Source organism: Apus apus, chromosome 1, assembly GCF_020740795.1.
Source record: "Apus apus isolate bApuApu2 chromosome 1, bApuApu2.pri.cur, whole genome shotgun sequence".
NCBI classification, from domain to species: domain Eukaryota; kingdom Metazoa; phylum Chordata; class Aves; order Apodiformes; family Apodidae; genus Apus; species Apus apus.
In genome coordinates this window covers 9,307,321-9,326,391 of record NC_067282.1, presented here as the reverse complement: position 1 = coordinate 9,326,391, position 19,071 = coordinate 9,307,321, and positions in this window count along the sequence as shown.

Below are 19,071 nucleotides of genomic sequence, written 5' to 3'. Positions count from 1 at the left end.
TGGTGTCTGAAGCAGCAGATTCAATGAGCAGAGCAAAGTGGCCTTGGTCTCTCAGCAGTAACTATAAACACTTGGGCATCTTCAGTCCACTGGCTGGTAAACTTGCTGCTACTTTCCGCAAGTGTGCTGCTTAAAAGAGAATTCACTGAGGAAAAACAAATAAGTAAAAAGAAAATCGGCTTCATCCTGGCCCAAACCAGGACACAGGCAAATTTCATTCTGGCCACACCTAGCCAAAATAATAGTTGTGGGGCTTTCATTACACAATGCAGACATTTGGGGTGATATTTGCTAACTAAATGTAGATTTCTATATTTGACCTACCCTTCATAGGCTTCCTTTATAAACACTGGGGAAAAAGAAACATTTTTAGTTGGTATTTTTCTTATGCTGAAGTAGGCAAAAATAGGTCAAAAAATAGGTCAAGAATAGGTTAAAATGGGCACCTTACAAGTGCTCATTTCTCTTCACCAGTAACACAGAACTTTGGGTAGTTCAAAAGTGAATGTCAGCACTGCAGATAGAAGAAATTAACTCAATCCCAAGAATAAGAGATGCAGATTATATTAGTGCTTCTTAACAGCAACTACTCATGTTATGGGGTACACTAAGCTGTGGATCAAGTGAGAAACAAGCTTAATGTATCTTTGTTTTCAAGCCCATAATAGTCCTGCTATTGCAACATTACTTCTAGTGGGAAGTAATACAGCAGTGATGATATACTGATATTTAATATGACAACTTATGACAAAAGGTGGTTATCAGTTCTGTAATGCCCCTATTAACATGTTTTTCAGCATCACAGTTCATCACAAATGTCTACATTAAATACTAGGAGAACAGCATCTGTCTTATATTGTAGAGAATTGCAGTAGAGATGTTTAGATTGGTATGAATAAAAATGTACGGGTGTGGAAGCACCACAAGGATCACACAGCAGGAGGAGGGCTAGAAGACATATGTTGGTGTATCTTAGATCAGGAGGTCATCAAGATCCCAGCACACGTCCATGCTTCTTCTCAGGATAACCAGACTGGGAAACATAAGGTAGTACATAAAACCTGATGGCTCACAGGTGAGATAGGATGCAGAGACTTTATAAGGGGAACAAAAAAAGAAGTATCCAGAATCACCAACCTAAGATGAACCAAGAAGATGTGAAGAGAAACTCGCCTGATTCTCTTGCCCTCTATCACCACAGGGAAACTCAGTCTGCCTGCCTGCTCACCGGTATCTTGGTGCTCCAAGGAGGGGCAGACTATTTGGACACACACGCTTTGGTGTTTTACGTGCTTGTAGGGACATGTGGATGAATGAATGAATGAAGTGTTGTTTTAAAGCATAATAATCTTTCCCTCTCTAAAGTTTCCTGCTGAAATCTGCTATGCTGTTGCTACAATGCTGCAGCATAATTTCTGACAAAGTACTACTTCATCTCTGTCAAAAAACAGCTTCTCATCAGCCTAGATCTGCTGTCTTCTTTCCTGTCAGTAAATATACAAGGGCAGGAATTACTTCACAGTACTGTAACACTCATGACTTCATGATCATTACACCAGATTTTTGGAGGCATAGGGAAGAAAGGATTCCAGTCCTGTTTGACTTTTAATTTCAGACTAGCAGTATGACTAAAGTCACAATTACATTATTTCACCTGGGAGACAATGAAGAGAAAAACTGACAAACTCTATCCTAGGAAGCACTGAATTATGGGAGACAGGGTGGTTTAAAACTAGTTGTGTTCCACAGATTGTGAATTAACAGGTTGAAACCTGGCACTCAGTATGAGAAAGAAAAAAGAATACTTGTGTTTATTATTAATTCAAAAGTCAAAGAGCCAAGCCCTTTGATGCCATAAATTACCACAGCTCTATTGATTTCAAACAAGAGCTGATTTGCACCAGTTGAACATCCAAGTGATACAATATGCACAATTTTGAATAATTATTTCAATCCTAAACAGTTTTTTTATTGCCCAATTATTTTCAGCACCATGCATGAAAATAAAACAAAAAGCCCTGACACTGAATATAACACACTCTCTAGCCATAAGACAAAAATAATTTTTTTCATAATTTAAAGAAGATTAGATGTTATGCTCTCAGTTGAGTTGTCAGTGAAAGGTGAGCAACTACATCTCCTCCACTCATCAGTTGGACTCAACAATGTTGTCTGTGTTCAATCTTTTGATGTTCCTTTCACCAGCATGTTAGGTCATCAGGAACACCCCCTAAACAGAAAGCCCCACGTGGACATTTTAATGTCTGGACAGAACTGGATACAGTTTCCTATATGACCAGTATAGATGTGGCTGTGTGAGCCATCTGAAAAACTCATACATCCATTGTTCAGAACTACAGAAATATTATTGATGTAGCAGTCTGGGCCTCCATTCTTCTGTTACTTCTGCCTTTAATTTACATATTGTTACAATTCTTCCTTAGAAATAAAATAAAATAAAAAACACATCTATGTTATTGTGAGTGCTGTGCTCCCATGTGATGCATAGCAGGTTTTTTTCTTCATCTGTCAATGATTTTATGGCTAATTCCCTTTCCTTTTGTATTTCTAGACTAGTAACATAATGGATGTTTGGGAAAGTCCTGTCTGTAGGTTGTTATTCTAAACATATGTGAAACAGAAGGGAAAAAAGAAGTGAGAAAAAGACAGGAAGACAGGAAGGAAAGAAAAGAAAAATCAGGGGGAGAAGAGGGAGAGGGAGGGAGAAATAAAGGAACATGGGCCGCTGCCCTGTGGCGAGAGGAATCAACACATCTGACTGCACTGCAAAAGGGAGCTGAGTGAATTGTAGATCAAAGCACAAGTCAAGAGGTGGTTTCTTCAGTCAGTTCTCCCCTGTGGAAACCCTTGCGGACAAAAAAAAAGCATGTTTACATGTGTAGTTTTTTTCTCTCTGATAAATCTGTGCCTTATTTCTGTTTAACTGCTTTTTTTCAGTGGCTTCATCCTGAATACACCAACATCCTTCATCTCATTCTACCTTTGTGTAATATACTTAACGCCCTCTTTGATTTAAAGCACATTTAGAATGATCTCAGAGGAGTCTGTTCTGTGCTGTCTAGTGCCATGATCTCTTCCAACTTCATACGCTAAGCAGCCTTGGATTAAATTTAAATTTAGATGGAAGATCTGAAAAACACATCTATAAAAAGAAAAAAAAAAACAACCCAGCAGTTTCTGGTAGTTCAGAACATAAGGTTATACTCTGAGAGTAAGCAGTGTGCACCTTTATAGAAACATGCTATAGAATTTGTTACAGGATTATAAAATGCTCTTAGATTTTAGAGCAGTCTAGAAGATTCTTTAGTAGGGAGTCTATGCCATGTTATATTTTATGGCCCTGGCCTGTTCACAGTGATAAATCCTGACTCATTCAAATGGTCATACAAAAGGGTGTCATTACCTGAGCAAGGCAACCCAGGGAGATTCAGATCAGACCCTCTCGCTTTCTAAACTCCTTCTCAGAGAGGAGCCCAGGTGCAGCTGGATCCAACCTTTGTCTCAGACCTGGCCCTTCCAGGGAGAGGGATTAAAATGTCACAGTTTGAGGAAATGCTCGACTGTCCAATGCCCCTTGATCAGATTAAGGTGAAATGACACTCAAGGTCTGTGTTTGAATATTAGGTTTACTTAATGCTATAGAAGGAATACAGATACTTCAGTTATTACCTTAGGCTACATGATCATAAAGGCTGACAATTAGATCACACGAGTACAATACCTATATGTTTAAGCTGCACAACTTGAGAAAAAATCATGGTTAGCCCTTGTGTTACTTAATGATGTTAGAAAGGAAGAGAGAGAGAGAGAGAGTAGGAGAAGAAAAGTTTATAGATAACAGAAAATCACCAGTCCCGGATCCAGCGTTGGGCCAGCCAACGGGGGAGAGTTGGTGTCAGTGAGGCTCCCCAAGCCCACCATTGCAGCCCCCTGATTTATAGGCAGTTTCCTTGTTTCACAAGGATGAGCAAACATGTTTGAGTCATAAGCCTGAGCAGAGGACCTGCCCCCTCCACCCCTCCATCCTCATCTCAGTCTCTGTACATGTAGCCTCAGGCCATATGCAGCCATCAGTGCAGTGTCCATCCTCCCAGGCAGGCCTTTTGGGATGCAAACGAGACTTAGTTTAGGGGTTACAGCAGAGGTTTTGACACCAATCCCAGCAAATATAGGTCCTGAGGGCTGGTCCCTCACAAAGGGTACTTCTTCTGTAAGCTACTCTTAGTGCTGTGGTTCCAAAATCAGGTTCTGTTTTCAACCACAAACATCTATAGATGTTTGTAAATTTGGTTTTGCCATCTTGAAGTTATGACCAGCAAAATATTCCATAGTATGTATTATGGTAGCATCTGGTTTATCCTAACTGTTAAAGAAATGAAAATCTGTTCTTTCATGAGGTTGTGCAAGCCTAATATAATAATTAATAAGGAAGAAAGCTTAATATTTTTCCATACATCACCAGGTAGATCTGAAGCCATTTTTTTCCATAGGGTCACAAGGAAATTCAGATTGGAAGGAACCTCAGAAGGTCTGTAGTCCAACCTTCTGCCCAAAGTAGTTCAGCTGTGAGATCACACCAGATTTTATGGGACTTTATCCAGTCTGGTCTTGGAAACCTCCAGATACACAGGCTGCACAACCTCTCTGGCCAACCTGTGAATGTTTCTTGTTTCCACATAAGCCTCCTGTCTCATCAAAGAATCACAGAATTGCTATGGTTGCTAAAGACCTTGAAGATCACCAAGTACAACTGTGCACCCAGGAGAAGAAAAAAACAAAAATCAAACAACCACCCAAAAAATCCCAAACAAAAAAAAAAAAAGCCACCCACACCAAACCACCAAACAAAAAACACAAAAACACCCACAATGCTCATTAGAGAATGTCCTGAAGTGCCACATCTACTTGTTTTTTTAATACCTCCAGGGATGGTGACTACACCACCACTCTGTGCAGGCTGTTCCAGTGCCTGACCACTCTTTTGGTAAAGGAATTCTTCCTAATATCCAATCTAAACCTCCCCTGCCGCAACTTCAGGCCATTTCCTCTGATTCTATCATTAATCATTTGGGAGAAGAGGCTGATGCCTGCCTTACTACAACCTCAGCTCAGGTAGTTGTAGACAGCAGTGAGGTCTCCCCTCAGCCTCCTCTTCTCCAAAGTAAACAATCCCAGTTCCCTCAGCCTTTCCGCAAAGGACTTGTTCGCTAGACACTAGCATCCTTCTCTATCCTCCGACCATGTATCGTTTCCATAGCTAAGGCTTTTCTTTTGGTTTGTTTGTTGTCATAGCTATGTCTTAATCCCTAAATGGGATTTACATTGGTGCACCTTATCCTGTGTCCCTAGTCCTGGTGATACTAATGAGATTATGACCAAGTGCAAAGGCAACCATACCAGTTTTGTTGCAGTACTGCAGACTTTGCAGACTTTCTCTGCAAGCAAAGGAGAATAAATATCAAGCAAAGCAAAGCAAAGCAAAGAAGAAAAAAAAAAATAAATAAAAATCAGACCATTTCAGCTTGTCATTTAAGTCAAGGCATTTTCTGTAGATCTCACTCACTGAAACAAAAAACACAAAGAAGAAACAAAAAAACCCTCCATTGTTAGATATATAATTTAACAAAACTGGTTATGCAAAAGAAACTAGAACAGCAGGTGTCTTTAAAACAGTCCAAGCTGAATCTTAAGGGGCTTCATATGATGCAGTAATGATCCACCTAGAACTATATTAATTTTTCTATTACTTTAGCAAAACACCCTATCAGTGTGCTAGCTTATCCCACGCATTTAAGAAAATGATAAGCAAAAATGAAAGCAAAACTGGGGACTGTGACATAAATATAGAGAAAACGGGAGTCTAATATACACTGTAAGATAAAAGGAGCCTGAAGGGAGATGATAAAACAGTTTAAATACCCTGAAGGAAGTGATATCAAGGAAAGAAAAGAATTATTCACACTATGTAGGAAAGCTAAATCAACTTGTGTTTACTAGGACCTGCAAATGTTAAAAATTAAAATATGTTTTAATATCAAGACAATATCAAAATTTTAGGAGAAGACTCCCACAGGGAGAAAGCCACACTTCTCAAGTTTCTTGAGATTTTCACTCTCTTGCTGGTCAGCCAGTTGGGTCCTGGCCCTTTATCAGCTGTCTTTTTTCTCAGTGGCAGGGCCCACCAGCTGCAGATCCCTGCCACCCAGGTTGATCACCCTGGGGCTCAGTTCAGCACAGTGCTCTTCTCTCTCTCCCCAGCAATGACAGGGATAATTACTACCCAACTAGGTCTCACCTATAACAGAAATATCTGTGAGAGCCAGCCTGCTTCTGAGAAGGGTACTTAGAAAGTATGAAGGCTGTCATGCATCTCCACTGGCCTATAGTCCCATCATAGTCAGTGGTGGAACCCCATGGCACAGTACCTGCTAAGCTGCACCTGCATTAGCAAGTAGCAGTGACTCCTTGGAGCTGATCAGCAAACCAAAAGCCCTGTCACTGAGGATGTGACACCCACACCACATCCATTTCAGAGGGATTCCTTCAGATTACATCAAATCCAGTCCTGTCTCCTGCATGCTCACTACCAACTAAAATGGGCTAGGTGTGCTCTTGTGATGCCTCTTCCAGCCTAGATCTGAGATGGTTCTAGTTTACATGCTCTAAGACCACTCTGAACGAAAGCAGAAAAATGAGGGATGGTGGGGAGATTCACTTAAAATGTGTGTGTTTGATCCAAATTAAAACACTATTGGAGACAAATCCAATCGCTCAGAGTTTCCAGGCAATTGTCTTCTTTGTCCTCTTCAGTTGGGTCAGAAAAATCTGGGCCTCCTTCCCAGCATGAAGCTCTTTTTTGCATTTGTGTTACTTACCTTGCATTTCCAGTATCTGCTGGGAGCATCATTTAGATCAAAGATTTTCAGACCCTCCTACTTTGTAGAACCCTAGTATATTATTTTTTTCATTGGAAATGGCAGTCTGTGCCTACCACATTTAAACAATAAGCTTGCGTTTCTCTGATACCTTCAAGGCCAAGGCCCCCAAGGAACTAGCCCAAAAATCTGCAGAGATTCAGAGGCCCCAAGAAGGAAACCATTGCTTTAGATTTATTGAAGATCTTTATTGACGATCTTGACAAGTACATACAGTGTATCATCAGTAAGCTTCCAGATGACACCAAGTTAGGCAGGAGTGTTGATCTGCATGAGGGTAGGGAGGCTCTACAGAGAGACTTGGATAGATTGGATGGTTGGGCTAATGTTAATGGTCTGGCCTTCAGCAAGGCCAAGTGCTGGGTCCTACACTTGGGCCACAACAACCCCAGGCAACGCTGCAGGCTTGGGAAACTGTAGCTGGAAAGCGTCTGGCAGAAAAGGACCAGAGGGTTCTAATTGACAAGCGGCTGAATATGAGCCAGCAGTGTGCCCAGGTGGCTGAGAAAGCCAATGGCATCCTGGCTTGTCTTAGAAATAGTGTGACCAGCAGAAGTAGAGAGGTGATTGTCCCCCTGTCCTCAGCACTGGTGAGGCCACACATAGAGTATTGTGTCCAGTTTTGGGCACCTCAATTCAAGAGAGATCTCAAGGTGCTGGAGCGAGCACAGAGGAGGGCAACGAAGCTGGTGAAAGGTCTAGAGAATCAGTCTTATGAAGAACACTTGAAGGAGCTGGGAATGTTTAGTTTGGGGAAGAGAAGGCTGAGGAGAGACCTCATCAGTCTCTACAACTACCAGAAAGGTCACTGCACAGAGGTTGGTGCTGATCTCTTCTCACAGGTAATTAGCGATAAACAAGAGGGAATGGCTTCAAGCTGCAACAGGGGAGGTTTAGACTCGACATTAGGAAAAAAAAAAAAATCACATAAAGAGTGGTTAGACACTGGAATAGGCTGCCCAGGGAGGTGGTTGAGTCACCATCCCTGGATGTGTTTAAGGGTCATTTGGATGTGGTGTTGGTGGATACGGTTTAGGGGAGAACTTTGTAGACTAGGGATGATGATTGGACTCAGTGATCCCAAGGGTCTTTTCCAACCTGAACAGTTCTATGATTCTATGAGTCTATAATTACCCACAGAACAAAGGGCAGCACCAGTGATCAGGTTACAATGGCAATGCAGTATTTACAGTCAATGCTCTGCTTCTGGAGATTTAACAATGCCTCTTCATGTGCCCTACTACTCTGTGCTACCGCATCTCTCCCATACAGTTCAGGATTAATCAGAATAATACTAGGGAAAGAAAATTCCACATAAGTTACACTTGCATTAAAAAAATGTCCTTTTCAAAGCTCAGCAACTCAGATCCTCCTTGATTGCAAAGCCATTGTATTAGTCACGATGACTCTATGTTGGCTAGAACCCTTTGCGATAATATGGAAGATGACAGCCTAACCAAAAAATAAAAGAAAATGAAGGTTGGCATTGTCTTCATTATTCTTTTATACTGTAATATCTTCTGCAGGATAAATCAAGTGGATTTTACAAGCTGTGTGTTACAGCACAGATTCATTTTTCATAGCTTTCATACACATTTTTCTGCATCAAGGAAACAACTGCCAAATAAAGGGTAAACTGTGGTTTTGGAGTCAAGCCATCCCTCAAGCAGTTTTGCATGAATCACATTGTGTTTATTGGTAGCCTCAGACAAACAATTAGTAGCCACGACTACTGACAGCAAACGTAATAAAATAACTATGCCTCATTGCTCTTAGAAAAGAGGACGGAGGTAGCATAACCACATTCCTGCTCATTCTGATGTTACACTGACGTTTCTGTCACTGTCAGACAGGACAGACATCCTTTCCCAAATTGTTTCCTAAGGAAAGAGCACCTGACCAACAGCAAGTAAATTAGGTATGACACAGGATACCTGGATTTAATTCCTTGCCTTGATGAAGACTTCTCACATGAGTCAGACAAGTAATTTTCCCATCTCTCTGTTCCCAAGCACTATGTATGGAAATAGTTACTTACTTCAGTCAGTATTAAGAAAATGTTTGTTGTATATTACAAGAGACTATGGCAAGAAGAGTCAGACAGTTTACAATCTTTGCGATGTGGAATGAGTCTAATTGTTATGAGAGATGCCATATACAAGCACAATAACATCATTATAATAAAAGATCCTTATTAATTATTATAATTATCTTCCCGTAAATACATGGAAAATATTATACCCTAGTAATATTTAACAATATTTTTATTTAGAGCCTGAGAAATAGCTGGGATGTTGAAATACAAGTTGCCAGCATTGCCTTCCCAAATCAAGTCAGAATACACGGGATTTAGTGCGGCAGCACCACCTGTCGGTAAATGTGTCACCAAGTTATCTAAAAAGCAAATAGAAAATTCTCAAAGCAGACCATGACATGAAATGCTAATATATGATCTGCAAACTACATCTTCAGCTGTACTATCTTACTGCCAAGACCCATATGTGAAACTAGGACCAACATCAAGATGCACCCATACTATTAGTGCCTCAGAAACACTCTTCTACGTGAACTGTTTTTTTTTTTTTTACTGTAGGTAACATTTTCTTGAGCCAGAATTACACATTTTTTTCACTCACAATAAATTTGCAGCAGCAAAGGCTGCCTAATTTGCACAGAAGCTTCAGATTAAAATCAGGGTGGTTCCTCGAAGTGAGTATATACAGAAAAGAGTGTTCCTGGAAGAGGCAAAGCCATTGTAAGTGGCAAACAGTTTATCAAGCTGTCAGCAGTGTCAGTTCGGGCTGTGAAATCTGAAAGAGCAGCAAATGTAAGGTTAACAAGTGATCATTACTTTAGGAAGGGTGGCATTCACAAAACTGAAATGGGGAAATCTCACAGCTCTTACTGATGACATTGTTTTCCCAATGTGGAATAGTAACTGAAATTACTAGAAGATTGTCAAGAAAATACACATCTCATCACCTTATGCTTAGAAACAGGCTGTAAGGTGCAGATAAATATTTTGCATGCTGTTATAGTTTCCTGTGGGGATGCTAAGCAAGGATTGTGGCACAGCGTAATAAAGGCAAAAGACACAGAAAGGAAATTGCCATCAACAGCAGAGATCTAAGCAACAATCTATGAAACAAACAAACAAAAAACCCCAAAAAACCCACCAAAAACCAAACCCAGACAATTTCACCAAATAAACACTAAAATTAAGAAAATCTATCGTCAGTCTAATCTCATGTTATGTCTTCACCTTTTACATTGTGTCAGCACTTCTAGACCATGGAGGTATCCTCATGCATGTGCTGATGTGCTCAGACTATGCCATGTAGTTCACACACGCCCATTGCTCAGAAGAATATTCACCACTAAGCACATCCACCACTACCTTTTACTGCATGGCACTGTTCTTGTTTAGCGCTCCATCCGCAGTGGTGAGACCACCCTTAGGCAGACCTAGCCATATCACCTGTTCTTCAGCTGAGCATCCACTCAGAAGAGCTGTTCCAAAGCCCTGTGGTCTTCTACCGCTGCATAAGCTCAGTGCGCAAAGCACTTGCACCCACCCAGATCTGTGCTTCAACCACAAGTGTCTGAAGACCAGGAAGATGTCTGGCTTCTCTTACAAAAAAATACTGACACTTTGTTTTAGACCTCTAGTAATTGATTGCCTGCACATTATTTATGCAATAACTTGTTATTTTTATTATTAATTTATGTTTAAACAGTTGGTCACACAACTGTCTGCATCCTGCTTTGGAGAACTATGAGTCCAGCCAGGCAGCTTACATTCATTACAAGTACCTTGCTTTTGCCAGTCCCACTTCTAATTACTCGTGCCTGACAACATGATCAGTGTCAGCGGTTTCAGTGCTTAGCTTCTCATACTGGTTACGTATGATCAATTGCACAGCTTTCCTCCTTTTTAAAATTTCCTCACTGACTGACACATCCATTTATTTACAGTTAAATAGATCCAGGCTTCACTTCCATCAGAGCCACAGGATAAAGGGAAATACGAGCAGTATGGAGGACAAACAGCAGTAGGGTCTCCTCAGTCCTCACGTAGTCTCTCATTGCCAATAATAGAGGACAATTTTAAAGGGGTCAGTACAGGGTCTTTTCCACTTTTTCCTGCCACGAGGTTTTCACTTCATTTCTAGGAAAGCGACTCTACAGAAGGTTTGTACCCTTCAGTCTCTTCACAAGAACAGTGGTCATTTCTCTGCAAATGGAAGCATTACCAGCAAATAACTGTACTGACATTTTCTTCTTTGCCCTCTTACTCTCCTACCACAAGCATATTAATAAGTCAGTAAGAGCAGGAAATACAGATCAAGATGTTTCAGATGACTAATTGAGTTCAGATACCCCCAATTAATTTGGTGTCCAACATAAGACATCTTAAAAGAACCTCAATTTTTCAGCAAATAGTCATTCAGCATTATATGAAGATAAAATAACATTCAATAACCTCAAAGGAGATGCCAAGTTCCAATTTAAAGCAAATGAGAACATCTTTGGGTTTCATTAGGACTTCTCACAAACTAGGAGATGAATTATATATTACTTCTAAAATATTCACTTGTGTCTATCTATAAATTATGCTTTTATATCCTGCATGTTTGAAAGTGCAGTCACTGTGCACTTCAGTCCTATTCTGAACTGAACTCCATATTTGCAAAGCATTTTTTAATAATGTGGTCTGTCTTTCCCCTATATTGCAAAGAAACAGAAGGGTAATGTATTGTTTGTAATTCCACACATACTGCTCAATACCTGCACACACAAAACCCTTATATTTATACTGTAAAGAACAGGAAAGGGGGAAAGAAGCACATGTGAAATAATATTCCATTGTTGCAATCATAGATAAATATTTTTCTCAGTCAGAACTTCAGCAGGAGGAGACTAAAAGCTGCAATCATTCTAAAAAGCTGGTCATTTTAAGAAGACCACTTGTTGCAAAATTGTAAGAGTGCCAGGTCTTGCCCTGGGGCTCTTCTTTTTCATTTGTTTTCCTGCGTAGTTCCAGCAGTTCCAGCCTGGCAGTGAGAATGATGTTCTCTTGAACTGCTGTTTCATTGTACTGATAAATAGACCAAGCACAGAATGCTTTATTTTTCTAGCTTATTTTATCGTGGTGAGTCTTCCTAATGTCACATTAAAACTCTGCTTCCTCCATTTCCAAACCATCCACCAAGTTAAAAACCGTACAACCATTGTTACCACAGGAACCATCTCTAAGATACAGAACAACTTCTTAAAGAAGTCTGCAGTAGAGAACTGAGTGTCATCAGAGCAGTGATTCAATAGTTCAGAAGGAAATGAGGGACCAGCTGTGCTTTGGAGCCTGAAATTCTCACAAGTTTCTTGCAGGAAAGTTTCTCTGCTGAAGCAGGAATGCCTGTTTGCACAGTGAACTGACCTATCAGCGGGTCACCCAAGTAATACAAGTTCATCACAAAATAACAAAACAGAGTAATAAAACTTATGCCTTTGCGTCTTCAAGTTGTTATACTTGTTCATAGTCTGACTGGGGTGCTGCAGCAGACCCAGCTGATGGAGAAAACACTCTGTGCTTGGATCTGTGAAAGAATGACAGAATTCCTCTGGATGGAAATAGTGTGTTATCTGCTCTTATCACAGTACTGACACCTTCCAGTCTTGCAATACTACGAGTAAAAATCTCTTGTCATTTCAGCCTATAGATGGCTCCCTTTGGCATTAAAAAGTCTGTAAAAAACATAATTACAATTGCAAAAAAACAGACAAAAACCAAGTAACAGATCCCACATTCATTTCCGACATGACATCTCATGCATAAGTGCAGTCACTTTTCTACTCCAAGACACTGCCAAAATAAAAAAAAAAACAAAAAAAAAGTCAATGCTATTTGTTCCTACTACTAAAAAAAATATGTTTTCTGAACTGCACTTCAAAATCACTTTGTATTGAGAATGCCTCCTGGAACACAATTCAGAGCTGCTACCGGAGAATTCTGCTACCACCTTCTGGCTGTCAGGAATACTTAGCACTTACTTAACCAGCGTACACCGAGTTTGTAATGCCATGTTTGTTCAGACTGCACTCTTCACACAATACTGCCCCATTTTCTTTAATATAGAAATAGGAAATAAACACCAAGAAAAAAAAAAAAGTTTCAGAAAAGGTGCAATCTTAAAGTCTTCTGCACAGTTCTCCCCTTGCACCTGTGATTTAGTCTCACTCACTCCACAGAACTAGAAACAAAGAAGATTGGTATGCTGAGTGGCTGCTTTTACTGGAATAAAACTGCTTGTAGTTAACTGAATTTTAGAAAAGAGCAGAATCCAGACCACAGTCTTGCTAGCTGTGTTGTGACCTTTCCTGCTATTGCCACAGCTTATTCTTAAAACTTTTGGAGTTACGTAACAAAATGCAGCACTTCCACTTCATTCTTTTAGCTTTGTTTTTAAGCAACTATAAAAAAAAAAAAAATATTAGTCTGAAGGCATAAGGTCAAAGGTTCAGAAACATGATGATAAGCAAAAAGAACATAATATTTTAACTACAGTAATTTTTTTAAACAATATCTTATCTGGGGCACTGTCCAAGAGAGCACTTTAATGTAAGGGCTACAGAGCACTGGAACAGGCTCCCCCAGAGAGGTTGTGGAGTCTCCTTCCTGGAGACTTCCAAGACCTCTCTGGATGCCTTTCTGAGTGACCTGCCCTAGTTGTTTTTTTTTCCTGCTCTGGCAGGGGGGTTGGACTTGATGATCTTCGGAGGTCCCTTCCAACCCCTAATATTCTGTGATTCTGTGTGTTTAGCAATGCTGATCAAGTGGGAGGAATCACATGAGTAGAGTACAGGAGTAAAGATCCTGGTTTTTCATCATTAACACCTAGTCACTACTTCTAATGTAAGTCGCTGCTGTTGCTGAATTGGGAGGTCAGAACTCCGCCTCAGCATGCACAAAACCAGACTTAAGTTTTATTAGTTCCTTCCAGAATAAAAGAAGGTAAAAGGACAAAAGGCTGAAGGTGGGTCAAATATGAGCTCAAACAGTCTGGTGGTAGTGAAAACATCTACCAAAGTGAAGTGAACGTGTTACAACCCTGTAACTTTTAAGTAATCAATCTGTATTTAGTTTTTATTCTTCTCCCACCAGTATTCATGGAATCCATTGACTTTATTTACAAATTCCTTTGAGTCACAGCACTAGTGCACTACATGTACCTACATGAATTATGAGTCTTTTCTCTCAACCAGGGAGCTGAATTTTTTAAATTCCATCATAGCATTTATGTCTAATTATTCAAAGATTCTGTTGTATTTCATCCTCATTTTTACTGCAGGGAGGATGAAAAACATCATTATAATACACGCATCACTGCAAGTTATTACAAAACACCACTCTACAGAATGGCTGTAGAGATTGCATCAAAGAGTTTTTACTCTCTGCAGCTAGGTCAAAAGCTGAGAAAAATTTAAATGGGAAGGCATAGACATATTATTTAGACTTTGTCCATATCCTATTGAACTCCCTAACGTGATTTCCAGTCTCCTTACCAGGATCTGAAAGCAGACTTCTGAAAACTGATTAAAAATTATAATGCTGTCTAGATTTCAAAGGCCCCTTGAGAATCCAGCCATAAGTGACTAAGCCTCTCTTAAAATGAAATGTAGATGCCCAGGTTACTTAGATGTCACCTTGGAAAATTCTGCCTTAAATTAATTCTTACAATCACACATCAAAAGGCAGGTGGTGAGCCTTAATGAAGCATCTACTCAAATTCAGGCCATGTTTTAGCAGCAAACACTCAGGTGGATTATTACAAGTGGGTGCTATTTAATCACTCTTACCTCCCGGGAAAACTGATATTTTAAAAATGTTAGCAACAGCAATCACAGAAGGGGGAGAAAAATGTTCTCTCCTAAAAAGTCACTTGTTCTGCTTCTCCATGGGATGTGACATTTTAAAATGTTCTGGCCATTCAACCTGAGCATATTCAGCTGAACTGGACAGCTTCTTGCAAGCTCTGAAGGCTCTTGACTCTCTTAGCCTTTCAGGGATGGTTCATGACCATCTAAAGAAACTGAAGGTGCACAAGTTTCTAGGACCTGATGGGGTCCATCCACAGGTCCTGAGGAAGCTGATGGATGCAGTTGCTAAGACTCTGTCCAATGTATCTGAGAAGTCATGGCAGTCTGGTGAGGTTTCCACCAATTGGAACAAAGGGAATATAGCCCCTATTTTTAAAAACAGGAAAAAGGAAGACCTGGTGAACTACAGATGGATCAGTCTCACCTCTGTGCCTAGCAAGATCATGGCACAGATCCTCTGAAAATCTGCTAAGGCACACGGAAAATAAGGAGGTGATTGGTGACAGTCAACATGGCTCACTAAGGGCAAATCATACCTGACCAATTTGGTGGCCTTCTGTGACAAGGCTACAGAGATGGTGGATGGTGGCAGAGCAACTGACATCATTTACCAAGGCATTTGACATTGTTCCACAGGACATCCTGGTCTCCAAACTGACAAGACATGGATTTGACAGATGGACCACTCAGTGAGTAAGTAATTGGCTGAATGACCAAACCGAGAGAGCTGTGGTCAATGGTTCAGTGTCCAAGTGGAGGCAGGTGACGAGTGGTGTTCCTCAGGGGGAAGTATCGGGACTAGTGCTGTTTAACATCTTTGTTGGAGACATGGACAATGGGTTTGAGTGTATCCTCAGCAAGTTTGCTGATGATACCAAGCTTTGTTGTGTGGTTGACACCCTAGATGGAAGACATGCCATCCAGAGGGATCTCGACAGGCTGGAGATGTGGGCCAATGCCAACCTCATGAAGTTCAACAAGGCCAAATGCAAAGTCCTGTACCTGGATTGGGGCAAACCCAAATACAGACTGGGCTGAGAATGGATTGAAAACAGCCTTGAGGAGAAGGACCTGGGGATGTTGGTTAGTGAGAAGCTCAACGTGAGCCACCAGTGTGTGCTGGAGCCGAGAGAGCTAACCATATCCTGGGCTACACTAAAATAAATGTGACCAGCAGGGCCAGGGAGGTGATTCTGCCCCTCTACTCTGCTCTGATGAGGCCACACCTAGAGTACTGTGTACAGCTCTGGAGCCCTCATCACAGGAAAGACATGGAGCTGTTGGAGAGGGTCCAGAGAAGGGCCATGAAATGATCAAAGGGCTAGAGCACCTCTGCTATGAAGACAGGCTGAAAGAGTTGGGGCTGTTCAGCCTGGAGATCAGAAGGCTCTGGGGAGACCTTGTAGTGGCCTTCCAGTACTTGAAGGATCTACAGAAAATCTAGGGAGGGGCTTTTCACCAGAGAGGGCAGTGATAGAACAAGGGGTAATAGTTTTAAACTGAAAGAGGGGAGATTTAAGTTAGACACCAGGAAGAAATTCTTCACCATGAGGGTAGTAAGGTGCCGGAATAGGTTGTCCAGAGAGGTTGTGGAAGCCCCATCCCCGGAGGTGTTCAAGGCCAGGTTGGATGAGGCTTTGTGCAGCTTGGTCTAGTGGGAGGTGTCCCTGCTCATAGCAGGGAGGTTGGAATCTGATTATCTTTAAGGTCCCTTCCAACTTTAACTATTCTATGATTCTATGATTTGTATTTTAAACCTCTGCTAAGCTTCCTAAATAATGTAGTCACATTTTGATACTTCCAGACCTGAAACAGAGCTACCTGCCTTGACTCTCAATGAGCCCTCAGAATCCCTTGAAATTTCAAGGACTGCCCGCCTGTTCTAAGGAAGTTGAGGGAGCCTGAAATACCCTTTGCCACTGATGAGAAGCCAAAACATTCACGTGCCAACCACACAGCAGCCCTACTCTGGAGCTCACTCTTGACAATCTTCTCCACACCCTCTGTCAGTTTTATTCAAAATTGGTCCAGTTTGGATTTTTTTGCAATCCTAGGATTACCAATTCTGCATGAACAATATCCTGGTTTGCAGACAGTGGTACCCAAGGCTTGTCACCAAACAAACCAGCAAGAAAGCAGATTCTGTAGTTCAAGAAGTGATCTAAAACATGCTGTTTCTTTAAAGACCCAGGTTTTCCAGTGAAACCCTGCTGCTTCAATGCTTGAAAATTTGCATCCATCTCATGTATAAATTTCATTAAACATGGCGAGATGGGATGAATTTTGACTGCTCTAAACTCAAGATGGCTTTTAACAAAGGAGATCTTTGCACAGAATCTAGCTCTACACAAAAAAAGGAGATACAAAACCCTCTGCTATAAGCCAGAGAACATGCCCAGCAAGTCAGGACACACAGAAAGCATTCAGTGTCTAAGGGGAAGGTGCAGTGATACGCTCCCTCACAGTGAAAGCCGATAAGAGGATAACATTACTAAAACACACCAGAATTGATAACATATTTTCAGGTTGAGAGTACTATGAAGACACCAGTCCTGCCTGACTAAAGCTGTCTTTGACAAAGAATTGCCCTGCAATCTCTCTTTTGACAGAATTCCACATCATGTTCTGCTCGTTACACCTGCTTGTGTGGTACAAAACAGAAAAATATGGATCAGGAACACAGGAAGTTCCATCTGAACGTAAGGAAAACCTGCTTTGAGAGTGACAGAACACTGGAACAGGCTGCCCAGAAAGGTTGTCTCCTTCTCTGGAGATTTTCAAAACACACCTGGACATGAACCTGTGCAACCTTGTCTAGGTGAACCTCCTTTCACAGAGGGGTTGGACTAGATCATTTCCAGAGGTCCCTTCCAACACCCACCATTCTGTGATTCTGTGACAGTGGTCATCTCCAGTAGGTAATAAGCAAACATTTTTCAAAGGTTCTTATGATCACAGGATGGTCAGTGCCTCTGCACTCTAAAAGGTAACACTCATTCCTGGTTGCACTAGTTAAGTTTGTCCCACTACCACTTTGGGGCAAGCAGAGAGGATTTAGAAAGAGAAGAAAATATTATTTTTTTCTTTAATGGGATACACTACAGAATTTTGAACTATAAAGCAAATACATTCTTGATGGATCTGTTTCTGGACGATCTGAAGGTACGTCTCCATACTGCTAAGATAGTAATTAGCTGTGCAATAGCACCACATGATACTTCTTTTGGAACTCCGGGATTTTAGGTTTTTTATTTTCTTCCTACAGGTTTTTTCTGTGAGTGTTTAAACCACTGTCCATTACTAAGGTCCAAGGAATGCTAGTGTTTAATCCAGTAAATACCATCCTAGTGAAGTAACACTTTATATATACAAATATTCTCAGAGCAGAAATTGGTGCTGGTTCTGCAGAACTTTTTTGCATTGCACAAAGCCATAAAATGTTGGCTCCTTTGAAAATGGAAGCATAGTTGCCCACTGCAGATGAAATATAACCAAAGTCACAGGAATAGCACAAAACTTATTTTATGGATAAAAGTCACTTTTTTTCTTATGTGGTACTTTGACTGACAGTGAATAAGGTAAAGTTCAAGTTTTAAGAACAATTATTTGCCCTACGGTAACAATGCAAACACACCTACTGTTAATGATGCAATGTTTCTGCTAATCTTCTCATAAGCCATCCAACAAACAGAAACAATTTAAATGCTTTCTGTATAAAAAGGGAAGTATAAAACTTAATTCTTCTCCCCTTTCTTTCCAAACTCTTACCACCACAAGTATTTATACACTAGAATAATCCCGGCAAATAGCAAAACGTTTTTTCAACTTGAACCTAAGCAGCTTATCCTCTCAGTCTTGTAACAGGTGTCAGTAGGAGCTTCAGATCAGAAGCAAGCACTTGGTATTGAATGGCTCAAGCAAATGGTGGCTTGGTTTCTTGACCAAGAATATCTTTATGTAAGAAACTCAGACAATGAAGCAAGTAGAGGGCATCTCCTATAAACCTGAAGTAGTCTCCTTGATTATCCTTTTGCCATCCTTAAACTCACTTTAAAGAAGCACTTGTAGGGATGTTAATTTGCTTATTCTATGCAAATGTGATTCTGGATTTGTTGTCTGCCATAGGAACACCTAGGCATTTCTATGTTTTAAAAATGTGCAGTAGATTTAATTAGAAGAAATCAATTTGTATTTGTCTGCAGAAATGTAGATAGCTGTAATTGTAATATAGAATCTT